The sequence below is a fragment of the Corvus moneduloides genome, chromosome 11, assembly GCF_009650955.1.
Source record: "Corvus moneduloides isolate bCorMon1 chromosome 11, bCorMon1.pri, whole genome shotgun sequence".
Lineage (NCBI taxonomy): Eukaryota > Metazoa > Chordata > Aves > Passeriformes > Corvidae > Corvus > Corvus moneduloides.
The window spans coordinates 3,544,015-3,561,199 of record NC_045486.1 but is presented as its reverse complement, the minus strand read 5'-3'; the positions used below and the strand labels follow the sequence as shown (position 1 = coordinate 3,561,199).

The window sequence follows — 17,185 nt, the reverse complement described above, 5'->3', positions numbered from 1 at the left end:
CAAGGAGAAATAAAACTCTCCATGCTGGAGATGCTGTGATGGGAGGGGGCAGCTCTGGTACAAATTTGGACACAAGAGAGGCCCTGTCCATCTCTGAGCTGCTTTCACTTCAATCCCTTAACAACCCAGTCTCTTCTGGAAACCTCAGAAAGGCCAACAGGGCACAGCTGGATTTTTCCCTTCTACCTCCAGATGGTGACTGGTGGTTTAACATCTTATTTATCAGGTGAATAGCATCAGCGAGCACAGGTGTTTTTAAGAGGAAGAATTTGGTGTCAAAGCAGGCATTCCAGAGGGCCAGGAAGGGCTTTTTGTCCATGCCAAGGTGTTTGCTGTCCTTTTGGATAGAGAGAGGTGCAATGAGGAGATGATGTCCTTCTTCATTGTGGTGGGGTTTTTTTTCATGTATTTCAGGAAATTGGTGTCTGTGATTTGTATGTCTTTTGAACTAAAAAACCACTCCAGATCTAAAACATGTGAAAGGATGTCTCGAGTTTAAGAGCAGAACTTTCTTCCTGATGAAACAAAGCACGGAGAAACCTCCAGATTTCTGTCCCAGCCCTAACAAGGTGGGGTTTGCATTGTCTGCTCCTCTTTGTGTGGGTTCTGCCTGACTGAGGACCTGACATCATCTCACAGTTTGCCTTTCCTTTTCCCACCTTTATTCTCTTTTTCACCTTTTGTTCCAGCATTTGACCTGTGTTTCATCTGCTTCTCTGCTCCTCCCTCTCCAGCGCTCCTGTCCCCACCACTGCTGGGTCTCAGGGCAGGTGTGCTCAGCACAGGGGGTGGTTCTGCAGCCCCTGGAACTTTCCCAACGGGGATGTTTTGGGGTTAGTGGGGTTTGATGCTGATCAAGGACTGTTTTCGTCAGGGATCTGTGAATTCATACATCTCTTGGAAACCGTGGAATTGCAGAAATATGTGTGCAGGAAGGATCTGTCCCTTTGCGCCAAGATCTGGGGCGCCTTTTGTGAGACGTGGCCATGAGTTTCCTCTGTGCCCCCAGGTTGCAGGAGGTGTTTCCTTCGGTGCTGGGGATCCAGCCTGGCAAAGGAGCGAGAGCCAACTCGGAGAGCTTTAACCCATAATAAGTGTGGTGTCCTCGGGGAGAAGGGAGATTAAAGAGCCCAAATTCTCCAGGAGATTGTCACTTGGCTAATGATGATCGTAGCCTATGGCAGTCGGGGATGATAGGGCTGATACTTAGCAGGGGTTGTGAACCAATTAGTCTGCTCAGCAAAATACTTGGTCCATTGGGTGCAAATGTTAGGAATATTTATAGGGCTGGCTCTGCAGTCAGCTAATCAAAACTGGGGAAAGCTACTTAAGAGGCTGTCCCAGGCTCTACAGCGGCCCTGAGATTACCCAGCTGACAGATAAACAAATGTTTGCCCATGTAAATATTAGGACTCAAAGACTGTATTTGAACTCTTTCTCAGTTTCTTGGTGTTGTAAAATCAATTAGGGGTGATTAAAACATGCTGGAGAGTGGTTCCCTGTGGAGAGCAGGCTCTGATGGAGGCTGTCCATGGGCAATCTCCTGTTGGCTTTTCCCAGCTTGGCTTTTGGGGTGTCCCATGGTCCAGGGGGGGTGGGGACAGGGGATGTCCCATCAGCTGGCCCAGGTAAAACAGCAGCAGCACAGTAAGAATTCAGCATTTACTGACATGGTTTGCATTCATTAACTGCCTAATGCTTAAGCTCTGGGTGTTCCTATTAGCTCCTTAACCCATTAACTCTTGAACCTGCTGATTTCCTCAAACACAGCACTGTTGGAAATAAACATTGGTCTCACAGTTAGTGCTGTCCAGCACCTGCTGCTACTGAAGCAGAGACTTAGTCCTTGCATGAAGTCTAATAGTAGAGCTGGAGAGGAAATGCACTAATTCACCTTAATTTAAGGCTGGCTTAAATGTTTCCAAGGGTTTCTCTGTTGGCTTGTTTATTTATTTGCACTTCATTTCAAATTTTCAGGGGTTTTCCTCTCTTGATCTCAGGCCTCACTTTCAGAAACGCTTCTGTATAGCAGACAAGAATAAGAAAAATCCACAGGCTTCCCTGGAAAAGCTTTTTGAAAGCTGAGAGTATTGATTGCTCAGGTTGAAGGCATAAATGTGGTTATACATGTTTTTACAGGGAATCTGCAAATAGAAGAACAGCTTCCAACCCTACTACTAAGCTCCTCATCAAAATATTCTGCCTTCCTGTTTTCCAGCTGTTATTTTACAGCAAGTGATCATTTTGAAATACAACCATTTTGGGTTTGGTTTTCTCCGGTTTATTTGAAAAATCACATGTTAAACTGGGGCATTTATTGCACTTGGCAAGCTCTATGCTAGGTCTTTAGGTAAAGAAAGATAAAATTTTAATAAAAGCCAGGTTGCAGATTGTTCTGGCGAGCACAATGTGATTTTATGTTTTTATTATTATTATGGTTTTTTCACATCCCCCTGTGTGTAAAAGCTTTCTTTATGCTGCTGCTATTCTGGCTGTAAGTGGCTTTAAGTGCAGTGGGGTTTAATATACAGATGTTCTTTCTGATGGGTCCTATATGTTCAAAATGACATAATGTCTTTTTTGAGCCTGAAGAGCTCCATTCTCCTTGGTCCTGGTAATTGTGTTAACAGTGCTCTTTATTTGGGGGTTTTCTTCTTTTGTGCTTTCTTTTTGTTCACGTGTGTATCAGAGATGCAACACACTGGCAGTTAAATGGGGTAAAAATGGTCTTTTGGAGAGGACGGTCCAAGTCCATGGAGACTCTCCGGGGATCTCATTAAAGCATTCTTCTCTAATCCAGTGTTCTGCAGTATCAGCTCTCAGAATCCCCACAGTGTGGATTCCTGATAGGTTGGTTTACACAGAATTAATTGTCTAATTTTGTGAACAACCAGTACAGTGCACATTGATTTTTATTTATTTATTTATTTAGCTGTCTGGTTTTAATCTGGGGTGTTGCTCTTGTGGATTCTGCTTTGTATTTTGAGGTAGCTTTTACAACCCATCTTTCTTTACACCAGTTTGTCATGATCACATAGGAATCATTATTTATTTTTATCATTCTTCTTTTTGTCCTTCCAATACATAGGAATTGCTGGTAATTTAAGCAATAATTTTCTGCATTAAAAAAAAAAAAAAACCAAACAAAAAACACATATAAGGAGGTGTCAGAAAAGCAAATTCAGATTGTATAAGGCTTCAGTGGTTTAGATGCTCCAGAGACCAATCCTAAGTGAGGAGCATGGATTTCCCTTGTCCTCAGAGGTCACCTGGCTGCTTTGGTGGTACTGGAATAGCACAGGGAAAATGAGCCTTGCCCAGAACAAAGAACCAGCAAGTGGAAATCAGTTGGTACAGAAGCACAGAAAAATATGTTTGAATAAAATCTCGTGGGCTGGGCTGCGAATTTGGCTTGAACAGGTTTTTTAATAGATTTGGAGGATCTGGTTTAAGGCAAAGTTTTTGAAATGTAGCTTGCACACAGAGAATTTCTCCATTAGAACCAGAGAATTGTTTAGGTTGAAAAAGACCTTTAAGATCATTGAGTTCCAGGCTATTACCTGTGGGTTTTAGCCACACGAGGAAGATGGACTTACTCACAATATCCCTCAGCTTGCTTTGGGCAGGGTGGCTGCTAAAAACCTGCTGCTCCCAAGCACCTGCTGCAAACTGCTCGCAGCTTGGCTCCTCATTCTGCTGCCCTCGGGAGACAGATCCCTTCCCTTCTCTGCTCACGTGGGGAAAACTTGATGGACTTGTGCTGCTTCCTCAGCCCCAGCCCTGGCTGTGCTCCTGCAGCCTGCTGAGAGCTGTGCCCTGAGGAACAGCTTTGCTCTACAAAGCTCATCACCAAATACAAAAACCTCTGTGGGACTGGAGCTGTTTACTGGCATCAGTGTTGGCTGCAGGAATTGGTGGCTTCATCCTCAGGGCTGTAACCTGGAGAAGTTATAGCCTAAAACCCAGACAAGTTTTGGGAGGGACCTTAAAGCTCATCCAGTGCCACCCCTGCCATGCAGGGAACACCTTCCACTATCCCAGGTTGCTCCAAGCCCCGTCCAACCTGGCCTTAGACATTTCCAGGAATGGGGCAGCCACAGCTTCTCTGGGCACCCTGTGCCAGGGCCTCAGCACCCTCTGAGTAAAGAATTTTTCCTAATATCCAATCTAAACCTGCCCTCCTTCAATCTGAGGCCATTCCCCCTTGTCCTGTCACTCCATGCTCTCACAAGTAGTCTCTCTCCAGCTTTCTTTCCAGTTGGGAGTTCAGGCAAAGGGAATGGGAGTGAGAAGATGCGAAAGTGAGGCACTTTGGTTTATGTAAGTGAGGGGGATTAAGGCAGTAGGAAGAGGTGAGGGAGAGGACAAGTCACGATAGCTTATTTGGAAGGGAAAAAAACCCAAACAAAGCTGCAAAATTATCCTCAAAGCCTGCTGTGACTCAGAAAATGTGTTAATCAACACTCGGATTTTATCTTCCGTTTCTCATTTACATCCACAAGACATTTTCCAGTGAAAACTACAACTTTTTGTGTAAGAAGTGAGCATTTTGGACAATGTTCATGTTCTTTATGGTCTCTCCTTTGCCAGCATGTCTAGGAGGGTGAATAAAAAAGAAGTCAGGGGAAGTTTGCTTTGCCATCTCGTTTATTGTCCTTTTAGCTCTTGCTTCTATTAAAGAAGTTCAGGAGCAGTGCACACTGGGAATTTATATTGCCACGGCTGTTCCAAACTCCTTTTGCAACAGGGATTGCATCTCCCTCTTAGACACTGGATCTGAAAAATCAAAAAGGCAAATGGGATTTCTCCATCACCCCCGAAGTTCCCAGGAACTGCACGCTGGGCTTGAGCAGACCTGAAGCTGTTCCCTGTTAGGAGGCAGCTTGAAATGGGAATGTGGCACAATCCTGTCTGGCCCTGTGACAGGGATGTGACAGCGAGCAGAGCCCCCGAGGGCTGTGTCCTGTCCTGGCCCCACTGGTGATGTGCACGTTCTCCTCCTGTCAGTTGCTATCTCGGGCTGTTGACATCATACACTAAATAACACTTAGGCAGGTCCCTTCCCATTTAAAGATGAATTCCCGACACAATTGAGATCACCGGGGCCTTTGTCACCGACTTCAATGGGCCTCAGCTCCCACCGCGTGGCTCCGAGGGAGGAAGGATGAATTGCTGCCGAGAGCGCGACTGTCTGTGCCATGCGGGGAAGGATAATTAGCAGGCGCTCACGGAGCTGCCGTCGTGGCTGTCTGATGAATAATAGAACTGACTACAAGTGAAACGCCGCCTTCCAAGTGGGTAAAGTGATTCTAGCAGATTAACATGAGTGTAGGCAGCCAAGAAATATGGCATGTAAACCAAATGTGAGAGGAGTTCTAGACAGAAGATATCGGCTTTTCCGTCTGTCTGGTGTCCAAAACATGCTGTGGATTTGTGTGTGAACACTGCACCAGGAAGTTGTTGGGGATCAAGAAGACAAAGTACCGTGTAACTAGGATATGTTTCTGTTTTGTTTTGTGGACTTGGGTTGATGTTCTTAGAGGAGCACAAGGGAGATTTCAATGAAAACTCTTCTCCTTTTTTGCTTCTTGTCAAAAATACCTTTGGAACTTGCTGGATGCTTGGAGCTCCTTTGTAAGGTGTTCAAGACCAGCTTGGATGGGGTTTAGAGCAACCTGGTCTAGTGGAAAGTATCCCTGCCCATGGCTGGGGCTTGGAATGAGATGAACTTTGAGGTCCCTTCATACCCAAACCATTCTGGGATGGCACAAGGATGATGGACCATGTTTTATTGGAAACCCTGGCTTGGGAACTCTGACTCCTGACAGAAAGATGGTGAGACCAGCTGGTGCAGTGAACTTGTGGGACAGAGATAGGTGCTTTGCAGATCTGTTGAGCAAAGCAAGCAACAATTAAAGCAGAAGAAAGGCAGCCCAGTGTGGTTTTAATCATTAGTCTCAGTTTGTCGTTGGTCTTAACGCTGCATGAAGCTTTGTGAGAGCATAAAGGCAGCTCTGTAATGCCGGGCCTTTTAACCAGCCCTGTTTGTGTATTGTGATTGGCAAAGCCATTGACTTCATATTCTTTCATGTTCTTTCTGTTCCCTCCTGTTTTGATGTTATCCTGCAGTCATCTTAGCTGCGTATTAAACAAGAGACTACTTCAATATAAAATGATCAAAGGGCTGAGGGAATACAGGGCCATAAAGAATATATGGAGAGCTGGGGGAGAATGGTGAGTTGAATTTAAAGGCTTTTTCAAGCTGCTTAATTCCTGCTTGGATTTCTGGTGTCGCCAATCGGCAACAGTGCCTTTCTTTAAATCTTTTACTAAGGATTGACTGGCAGAATCGCTTTTACATGGGGCTTAAAGAGTAAAAGGCCACCCTGAAGGTCAAACCCTAGGAGATTTCCTCTAAGAGCTCATTGATTCTCCTAGATTTTTTACTTGGGGAGAGACCACTCCTTCCTAGATCTGCAGCTTGGATACAAGTGCCTCAGTATGTGCCAGCACAGAAGGCAGGAGCCAAAGTGTAAGGGCAGGAAAAAAAATAAGAGAGAAAGATGCTGTGGGGCAGACAGACAATGATCTCAGCCTTGTATCATTCAAACTGGTGACATTATTAGCTACTGGTCCATGAAAAAGAGGGAAGTATTATTTTATCTGTCTCAGAAATGGATTGTGTTAACAATGAAATTGGGCAGAATAAAGATTTATGGCCCCATCCTCAGCCTGAGTAAACAGGCAGAGGAGCTGAGTGTGTGGGGATGGAAAAGCTAGGATGTAAATGCTGGGGATCTGGTTTTCTTCACCTATAGACGTGAATTCAAGGGTGCTGTGACTGCACAGGCAAGTAACTGTCTCTTTTTTGCACAAAAAAATTGAGATGAGCATGTTTTGCCTCTCTAACCTCATTAAAGTGCTGGCTTTGTGAGCTGCCCAGTGCTGTGGTAGTGATTAACAAAAGCCTACCCCATAAGCAAACTCTGCATTTGTGCTATTACCTACTCCTGTGATATTTCAATCTGATTCATTAGAGAAATTAGCATTTTTATGGACTAATTAGGGGAAAATGTTGCTCGTACTCTTCCTGATATACAGAGATTTTTCACTCAACAAAGCCACACAAAAGTGAAACATGATTCCCCCCTCCCCAAAAAAAAGAAGAAAAGCAAAATGACTACTCAAATTAACAAAGAATAGTGGGGAGATTTGAACTTATAACCAGCAATTAAGAGAAGGTTAGATTGCTGCACTGCTGGCAGTTTGTCCAGTCTTTTTGAACTCGAAATTCCAGCTCTCTTTCAGCTATTTTGGTTCTTGAGGCATAAAAATATTTTAAAAGCTGTCAGTCAGTCACTGTATTTTTTGTGACAGTTGCAAAATGCACAGTAATGAGAATGAATAGTAATGAGTGCATTATTCAGCAGCTATAAATACCAATTGATTTCCACTGTAACTTTATATATTTCAGTCAACATGCATTTTTAGCTTTATTTTTTTCTTCTCTTTAAAACCAGGCTCAGGTTTTATTAGACTGTAGCAAACAATCATTCAAACACGTCGTGGTTTCCCTCGTGTTACGCTAATGAACCAGTTGCTTTTGAAGTTTAATTCTGAATCTGCCTGTGTGTCACTTGCTCCTGCTCACTTCTCCCTTTGCCAGAAGGGTAAAAATGGGTGTCTGGGACTAAACATCTGAGGTCAGCTCTTTGCAGGGGAAGTGGTTTTTTCTCTTTTCTGAGAGGGTGGAATAACATTATTTTAATCAATGCAGACATCTCCTGTTTTGATTGTTATGTTTTGATAATGATCCTGCTTTGCAGAGGCTCCGAGCAGTGAAGCCCTCATTTTGGGCTTCTGTGGAGAAGGCAAAAATCTCCATCTTGCACAGAGGGGAGAAGTTCAATTAGGCCTTCTGGTGCCAGGGGAGGTTGATCAGGCTTTAATTGGCTCCGGCTGACTGGCTTTTAGGCCGTGCTATTCCTCACCTGCAGTTGGATCCTTCTCAAATATGTATGGAATTTTGTATTGCGTTTGAGAGTGTTGCACAAAGTCAGAATCGTTATTTAAAATGCTACTTTACCGTGAATGCTCTCTGAGAAGCACCAGTGAAGGAGAAACCATTAACATTGTGGAGGAGTAAGAGTTGGAAGGGACATTTGGAGATCCTTCTGCTGAATGTAGGCTTGACTTGGAACTTAAATCAGGTTGCTCAGGGCTTTGTTGGGTTGAGAACAGGAATTAGGCTTCTCTCCCCATGCTGGACAAACAGACTTGTCCCAGCTCTTCTCCTGAGTTATGTGCTGTAACCCCCCCATCGTCCTGATCCGTTCTGCTGAATTTTTGCCTGTTTGTCAGTGTTTTGTAACAGGGAACTCAAAAGTGGACACTCTGTTCCAGATGCAGCCTCACAAGGGCTGAATAAGGAGTAAGAATTGCTTCCCCTGACCTGCTGGCTCTGCTCCTGCAGATGGAATCCGGCATGAGGGTGGCACTTGTCACCATCGCTGCCAGCTCCCGCTCAGCTCCCAGGTTGTGTTTCCTGGAGCTGCTTTCTGCACTGTGGGTTTCGATTTGCAGAGCTCCCTGTCTGCTTTGTTGGAATGCTGGAAGGTTTGTGTCAGCTGCCTTCTCCTGCCAGCTGAGCTGCCCCTGAACTGCAGCCTCACTCTCCATTTCTGGTATCATCTGGAAACTTGCTGCTCTCATTGTCCAAGTTGTTAATCACAATATTAAGTGGTTAAATGGATTGTTGCGAGGAAGATTTGCTCCATAACCTTTGGGATTGAGGTGAGAGTCAACAAGAATTTGGATGTGGGTGTGTGTTGTTCCTTCCTGCCTGTCTGGAGGATAGACATGGAAGTTGCCTTTTCCAGTCACCAGAAGGATCCATCAGTTGCCACAACAGTTGAAAGACACAAAAAGCAGCCTCAGGATGATGTCAGTGTTTCTCCTGCACACTCCCAGACCTCTCTTAGGGTGTTTGATTGAGCGATTCCTAACAAAGTCTTCCTCTACTGTAGTTCAGACTTCCCTGCCCCACACAAAGACATCCAGGACTGTGGAGATGGGCAGCCTGAGAGGAGGCCTTGGCAGTGAAGACTGAGGCAAAACCTTCACTGAGTGCCTCATCCCTCCCTTGTACCCTCTGTCAGTGGTTTTTGGTGACATATTCAGGAGTGACCCACATTTTCCTGGTTGTTTCCTGCAGCTGTACCTGTGGGTGAACCTTTCTAACCATCCACAGCATCCCTTGCCGCCTTCAGCTCCACCTGGGATTTGATTTGCCTTCCCTAATTTTTTCCCTGCAGTTTAAACCAGGCTTCCATAGTTCTCCTGGACAGTCCCCGCTTCCACCTTCTGTTCACTTTCCTTCTGTGCTGGAATTCGGTGGGGGATTCCATGTCCAGCCAAGTCAGCCTTCTGCCACGTCTGCTCCACTTCCCACTCATCAGGGTGGGTTGTTCTTGTACTTGGAGGAAGTTTTCCATGAAGATCACGGAGTTTTCCTGTGCCCTTCTGCCCCCCAGGGCAGTCAGCCATGGCCTTACACCTCCCATCTCCCTGAGCAAGCCAAACTGCTCCTTGAATTTCACTATTGTCAGGAAATCTCAGTCGCTGGTGCACCACCAGTTGCAATATTTGCAGATACCAGGGTGCCTAAAGTCCCCCAGGATGCCCAGGGCCTTTGTGAAAGTTGAATCAAGCTTTATCCACTTCCAGTTCTTCACTGGGTGGTGGGCAGCAAACCTCCCCAGCAACATCCTCCTTGCTGGCCTCTCTCATTCTCGCCCCCAAACATTAGCTCCCAACAAACCTATTTCACAGCATGAAATTCCTGAGAAATCATTCTGAAACTCATTAATCTCTTCAGAGGAAAATTCTGTTGTCTTGGCATTGTTTAAAACACCTTCTAATAGCATGGAATTCCTTTTCCAGCAGAAACATGTATTTTTTCTGATGGGAAAAAAAATGAAATCCTATTGGACTCCAAATACTTGGAATACCATAATAAATGAAGCATCTTCCTGATGACCTTTCTTGCTGAGGGATTGTTGGTGTGAAGTCTTTGTGCATGGGCAGAAGGAGTTAACAGCACAGTTCAGGTCTGGAGTGCCAGTGTAAAGCACTCATTGAATTGATGACTTCTTTCAGGTGCACTTTCCTCCTCGTGCTTCAGAAGTTGCGATGCTCAAATTGCCCATCTTGACCTCAGCTGTCTCCTGTGTTAATAAAATGCCCTGTGCTGCTACTCAGGCCATTAGTTGGGACTCGGAAGTTTTATTTCTGGCTCTGCAATTATCCCCCTGCTGTAATTTCCTTATCTGAATTGGGGATAAATAACAAAGCTCTCCTTCTTCGCAGAAGGCTCGGAGATTTGATGATGAAAAATGCTATATAAGGGTTCAACGTTGTTATGTGAACAAATATCACTTTGTTTGCATGGCTTGACCATCTTAACAAGCAAGTAGAGAGTTGATGACCGAATCAAGATAAGAATTGAACAAATGAGGCATAATGAGCAACTTCAGACGATTGACTTCATTTTTTCCTTCTGCTTGAAAGTCATTCACTTTTATAAGTCTGTCTGTAGAGGATTTTTTAGCCTGTAAATAATTTGCCAGCTGGGTGAAGAAATCTTTTAGTTTGCTTGTTTCGTGGTTTGCTTATCATTTCAGATGCCAAATAAGTTACTTATTGGTTTGTATGATCATTAGCAATCTCAGCATAGAATCACATATTATAAGGTTAAGCTTCCAATTTTAATGTTGGACAATTTTCAAGTGCATTTAAAGGACATTTCCAGGAAGAAAAAAAAGTGAAAATTATAGTTTAAACGTGAACTATCTTTATAACAGGAAAAAAATTGTCCTTCATTAAAACTGTGCTCTAAATCTGTTATGAAAAGGGCAGCAGAAAACTGATCATTTAAAAAATATTTTCAAACCTCTTTGTCTGTTATGTGCACTCAGTGCCATGGGTTAGGTCCTTCTGATCTGCCAGAGTTCATGCTCATGACAGCTTGCATGGGATTGACTTCCGGATTTAGAGAGGAAAAAAACATCCTCAGTTCAATTTGCATACGATTTTTAACCAAGAAACATTAGGAAATAGTTTGTCAGGTGGGGTAAATAAATTTAACTTCAAAAACCTGCACTGGGTCATTTGAATTGAAGACTATCTGCCTTCAAACCATGAGAAGGTTTAGATGGGATATTGGGAAGGAATTGTTCCCTGTGAGGGTGGGCAGGCCCTGGCACAGGGTGCCCAGAGCAGCTGGGGCTGCCCCTGGATCCCTGGCAGTGCCCAAGGGCAGGCTGGACATTGGGGCTTGGAGCAGCCTGGGACAGTGGGAGGTGTGAGGGGGTGTGATAGGGGGTGAGACTGGATGGGCTTTAAGGTCCCTTCCAATGCAAATCATTTGGGGATTCTGTTTCTTTATGATGAGAGTTGCTCCAGAGTGTCTGAGAGCAACCTTGTGAGTAGCTGAAAACTAATTTATATCTTAAAAAACACAGAGCAAAGGTTTCTGGCTGTCTTCATCCCTGAAACCCCAATAGTGTGATGGGAACCCATGGACCTCTTGGAAAATGGTGAATATTTCTCAGCTGGTGTGCAAACACTCAGAAAGCTGCCTTGCCACTTGGAGAAATCGTTTTGGCAGCCCACGTGCCGTTCAGTTTGCACATCCTGCGTGGTGAGGAGCTCAGAGCGGGGCTGTAACGCAGCTCTGAGCATTAGGAGGTTGTTAAAAGCAGTGCAAGTGCTGCCTGTACCTCAGGGACATTAAATGCAGAATCATTTTAACTAATAGGCAGGTACTCAGTGTGCCGAATTTTACCCCAAGGTGCTCGCGGGCTCCTGCGTGGTGTCGGTTTTGCTCACTGACTTTTATGGACTATCAGGATTTATTGACCCAGCAGCGGAATATTGACAGAGGTGATTCTGCCCCAGTGCCAGGTTCCCTTAAGGAACAATAAGAACACCTGGTATGCGCTGTAAATTTAAACTCAACTCGTGTGTGTCGTGGCACGGGGTTTAACTGCTGAACACTCACTGATGGTGGGGCAGGGCTGAACATGAGACCTGGGTGATTCTGCACAGACCTTGACATTTTCTTTATGGAAAAAATGGCTCTGCTGTCCCTGGGTAATGACAAGGCTCAGAGAGAGAGCGTGTGCAGCAATGAGCCTTTGCATGGGTATTGGAGCCGAGGTGATTTTCTCCTGGTAACCATCCTAACAGCTTTTAATGCCCTACATCCATATTATCAAGTTCACCACCTGAATTATGTACTGGCAAAGAGCTATGACATTTCTTATGCCTGAGTAACTGAGGACCCAAGTCTGGCCCAATGGACTTGATTTACAAAAACGTATTCACGGCTGCCTTCTTTCACTGGTGCAGTAAATCACAGGAATTGTCAGCCAACATCATGTGATGGGCCCAGACAGCTGGGATTAGTATTGCAAGGCTCTCTTCATATTCTGATAACACTTCCAGTAATAAACAAGCAGATATTGAGCAACTTGTAGCACTGTGCTTGGAGTAATTATGAGCCACCTTATTCTATATGTGCCACTGAGTAGAAATGTATTTTTATTAATTTTTTTTTTCCTGGTGGGAAAAGTTGAAATATGGGCAAAGCACATCTACTAAACTAGACTTCTTAATTTTATTCCTGTAAAATTAATACCTCCTACTGCTGCTAAGAAGAAAATAATCATATTATTTAAGAAACAGAAAAATGCTTGTGCTGACTCTTCTCAGTACCCTGCATCTCTGCTGGGTTGTATTCAAAATGCACGTGGGTAAAATTACATGGAAAGTGTTTGTTTCTTTATGAAAGAGTTTCCTTTCTCTCTTGCTGTTCTTTTTCTCAACCCATATTAATTTTATGTACTTGGTATTAGTCAGAATACATCACTGTAAATACTCCCCTTAGCACATTTGCCCTTCTGTGGGATCCATAAGCTGTGAGGACCTTGACCTTTTGCTGGGAAAGTTTATCCACTTCATCCCGTGCTATTTTCCAAGCTGGTTAATGCATCTTTTTATTGCTTGACAAAACCTCCTCCTTTAAAACCCTTCAGCTGTTAATATGCACAAGTGCAGCTCATGCCTCACTGGCGGTGCTGCTGAAGCCGATGGGGACAATGCCTGGCCCTGGGTGCCAGGATTTGGGTCCTTTCATCCCTTTGCCACCCACACGTCCCTGAAATAGGATCAACGTTCATGGTCTGCACTGAGGGCAGGGTCAAGGCAGGTTTGATGTGCAGAGCACAGTGCTGTGGGAGCAGGTTGGCTTCAGGAGCAGCCAGAGCAGCTCCCGAGCTCCATTCTGGCCAGCATTCCCCTCCTTTGATACCATTTTTCTTTCTGAAGTCCTCCGGGACAAATCTGCGAATGATCTTCCTTCCTCTGCAGCAGCCGCAATTCGAACAACATTTAAACATTTATTTGTCATTTCCAGAACATTATCTGAACCCGACTCGCAGGTTTTTACTTCATCCATTTGTGTGTCTGTGAGGGAGCAATGCATGGATGGAATGTGAAGGTCACATTGCAGCAGACACCACTCATCCCTGCTTGTCTGTCCCTCCTCTGCCATCAGGACATGCAGGAGCTCGGGAAGCTGCTGGTGCCATCTGTGGCATGGCCAGAGGCAGTGGGTGATGCCAGCCCTGCTCCTGGTCCTGCTCAGACACCGAGCAGCCCCAGCTGGGCACAGGGATCAGGGATGTCTCAAAGCCATCTCTGTGCCCCGCTGCCTCTCCCCTGCCTGCGCCACACAGAGCTGGCTGCGAGGCAGGGTCAGAGGCAGGAGTGCCCAGCTGAGTGCATGGAAATGTGAACTGCATTGCCTCACCGAGAATCTGTCAGCTCCCTCTGACCTCTGGGGAAACTGAAAGACAGACTGACTGTACTTTTGGAGCCTCAGAACAATAAAATGCCTTTGCAGCTCAGGAAGCAGCACTGGGAACCCAGACATGCAGACCCACAGAGGAAAAAATTAGATTTTAATTTCTCAGCTTTAAAAATCCCAACAGATTTACCATAGCAGCACGCCTAACTTTGGTTCAGACCACAGGGTTTCTAGGACAGTCACAAATTCCAGTTTGGAAGGGTGCAGGTTTTCCCCTTGTAGTACTCAAGGCATGGAAAACCAACAACAGGCTGAGTTTTTAGCATAGACTGGAGACAGGTTTTCTCATTAAGACAGACCTGGTTTCAGTTATTCCTCTGTGAAATAAGCCCCGTGGTTGATTTTTAAACTTAAGGAACTTGCCGCAGCCAGAGAGCCCTCAGCAAGAGAGGCCAGAGCTGGCTGGGCCTGGTTATTGCCCAGCAGGAATGATGGTGCTTTCCTTCCCTTCCAATAGCATCACCTCAGGTGGGAACACCTGGAGCAGAGGCCTCTGAGTCACAATTTTTCCTTCGTGTTACAGAAGAGTCTTGGGCAAAATACTGGATAACCTTCCCTGGGGAGCTGCAATATCACTGCAGGGAGTGTTGGATTTGAGGTGGAGGAGGATTGTGGGGATTCATGGAGTTCTTTAAGGAAGACAGTGGAAGGTGTCCATGGAAGGAGGGTTGGAATGAGATGGTTTTAAGGTCCCTTGCCACCCAAAGCAGTCTGTGATTCCATGATTCTCTGACAGCCCCCAAAGCCTGGAGTGACCCCTGAGCAGGCTCTGAGCTGAGGCTGTAGTGGGTGCACTTGAGCACCGAAATCAGTTCTGCTCCTGCTCTGCCTCTGTCATGGGAAATATTTCCAGTGCTTTTGGGCAGCAGTGAATTTATATTGTTTAAACTCAGCCTGAAGCCACAAGAACTGCTGTAAATTGGCTGGCTCTGATAAACCCAGTGCCACAAATCAGATGATTAATACCTGTATAAATCTTGTCTTTTTTTCCCCAAGTTTTCCTACACTTTTCGCTGGAAATGTTTTTGATGTAAACCCTTTCCTTCAATCTGACAGCTTTTTTTGCCCATCCTCTGTCCATACAGTCTGCTAATAACTTCAGCCCTACAGACCTTCTCTCCAGGAAATGCCATTAAGATTTTCTTTCAGCAAAAGCAAGCAGCCCTTCAGAAATCCTCTATCAGGTCTGGTTTTTCCTGTTGTGGTTTGCTTCCTTTGCCTCCTGCTCTTTTTTTTTTTCCAGGATAGCTGTAATTTAAAGCTTACAAGATCGATAAGTCCAAGATGCACAGCATAAATGGGAGAAGCAGACAAACAACTGGTAAAGATAGGAGACAGCTGATGAAAATGAATTCAGCTATAAAGCATTTGAGTTACTGTTCTCTGATGTGATTTCTGAGAGAGATTAAAATATAGGAGGAGGAGATACAAATCATCATTCCTTCCTCCTTCAGAATCTCAGATTGAAATAATGTTGAATTTCTTCTTTTTCTTCCCATGTCTCTATATAAACAGGAGATTTTTTTATTTGTAGGAGAGCTTTTAATCAATTACAGGAGAATTTGCTTAATATAACTGGGAGCAGTGTAATGGCAGGAAGTCTGGACCTGATGTAATAAGAGCATCTTGTCTTGAACTCCCTGAATCCAGCCCTGTGCTAAACCAAAATCCTGAAAATGGCCTCTGTTCTGCACTGGTTCATGGCAGAAGGATTTTTCCACTCTGCTTTGCAGCCCAGGCGATTCTTCATGGGGCTGGGTAGGGGTTCGCTCTGTTTTCCAGCCCAGGCATGTCTTGCAAACCTTGGACCAGGCTGGCACAGCTCAGTTGGGCTGTGCCCAGCTGGCACAGCCTGTGGCTCAGGCAGTTTGCATTTGGCATTACAAATTGCAGTCACATTGCTTCGGGGAGGTGCAGGCTCTCTGAAAGGCCCAGTGTAGTGCCAGCAGGAGAGCAAACATTGCTAGGCTAAAGCCTCAATAGAAGTCAAGGAGGATTAAGGTGCAGCTGAAAGTAGAATTCGGGTTCCTAAATCACTGCAGAGCTTTAGAAAATGTTTTCTGTTCACATCACAAACCATAATTTATTGGCAGAGGGGTCAAACTCTACAATATATGTGCTAGTGAATTGTGCTCCAGTAAAACTGCAAACTTCTGTTGATGGGGAGGTTCTTACAAATGTTCCCTGCCTGCCCATGGCCACAGGAACTCCCTGAAAGGCTAAAGATGTGTCTGGCAATAAACACTGACATTTCATATGTTTACACCCGTGTGTGCTGAAGGTGTCTCTATTTACCCCAAAAGATCAGGGGCACTTTGCAGTATGAATTTGAAACACTCTGGGAAAGGAGGTACAGGTGCACATGTGCACTTTGGAAGAAGGATTGGCTTTGTCCACGGGGAAATAAGGCTGTCTGCAACTGGTGAGATGAGAGCAGATAAAGAGATTATCAAGTAGTGACAAGAAAGAAAATAGGTTAGCTGAATTCCTCTTTATCACTTCTTCTCCCTCAAGACATCTCTCCGAGTATCTTGTCATTCATACCGAGAGGCTGGAAAGAAAATCGCTTTTAAAGGTGACCCACAGAGGTAAAACCAGACTAAAATGGTGCTTGTGTGCTTCTTTTGCTCCTGCAGGACAGAGGAATTGGTCTGGTGTTTACACTGTGTGTGCTCTGTCATTTGGGAGAGCAGGAAAAGTGGGATTAGAGCTCCAAAGTCTTTTCCTTGCTCCAGAACACAGTGGAGCATTCTGTGATCCAGCTGTGGGTGGGAATATCGAGGTCAACAGCAGAGGTGTGCCCTGTCCTTGCAGTAGAGAGGCCAATACAGAAATGCAGCTCTTGGTCAATGTGTTTAAAACTGGTGGAATGTATTGGAAAACAAACAAACATTTAAGGGATCTGTTCCCTCTTGGATGTGCTTTTCTTCCATGAGCCTTTTTTATTTCTTCTCCTTTAAAGGAAAGTAACTATTGAAAATCACTTTGAAACATGTTTCATGTTAGGAGAGCAGTAATGTAGGTGGTGATTGATAAGATTTATTGTTTCTGGGTTTGTGTTATCTTGTGATTCCGAGGAAAGCTGAATCTTATCTGTTTGGTGCTATATAAATACTTAACAAACTTCAGAGGGCTTGTAATGTAAGCAGACAGGAAAGGCAGAGAGGGGGAATGTGCAGAAGAGTGCCTCATTCCAAGGCCACAAACCTGATTTAGAATGAGAATCAGATCTTCTCACTTCAGCCCATTTCTTTC

General features: G+C 44.8%; 1 protein-coding gene across 10 annotated transcripts in view; it reads left to right on the top strand.

The window, feature by feature from the left end:
* CHL1 (cell adhesion molecule L1 like) overlaps positions 1-17,185 on the top strand; it is a 131,756-nt gene that overhangs the window by 14,497 nt on the left and 100,074 nt on the right. Inside the window, exon 1 of one of the 10 annotated variants that reach the window (XM_032120385.1) lies at positions 11,575-11,597. The exons of the other annotated variants lie outside the window; for them this stretch is intronic. The gene's annotated coding sequence lies outside the window, so the exon portion shown is untranslated. Of the gene's footprint in view, positions 1-11,574; positions 11,598-17,185 lie in introns of those variants that run through there. 10 annotated transcript variants of the gene reach the window in all.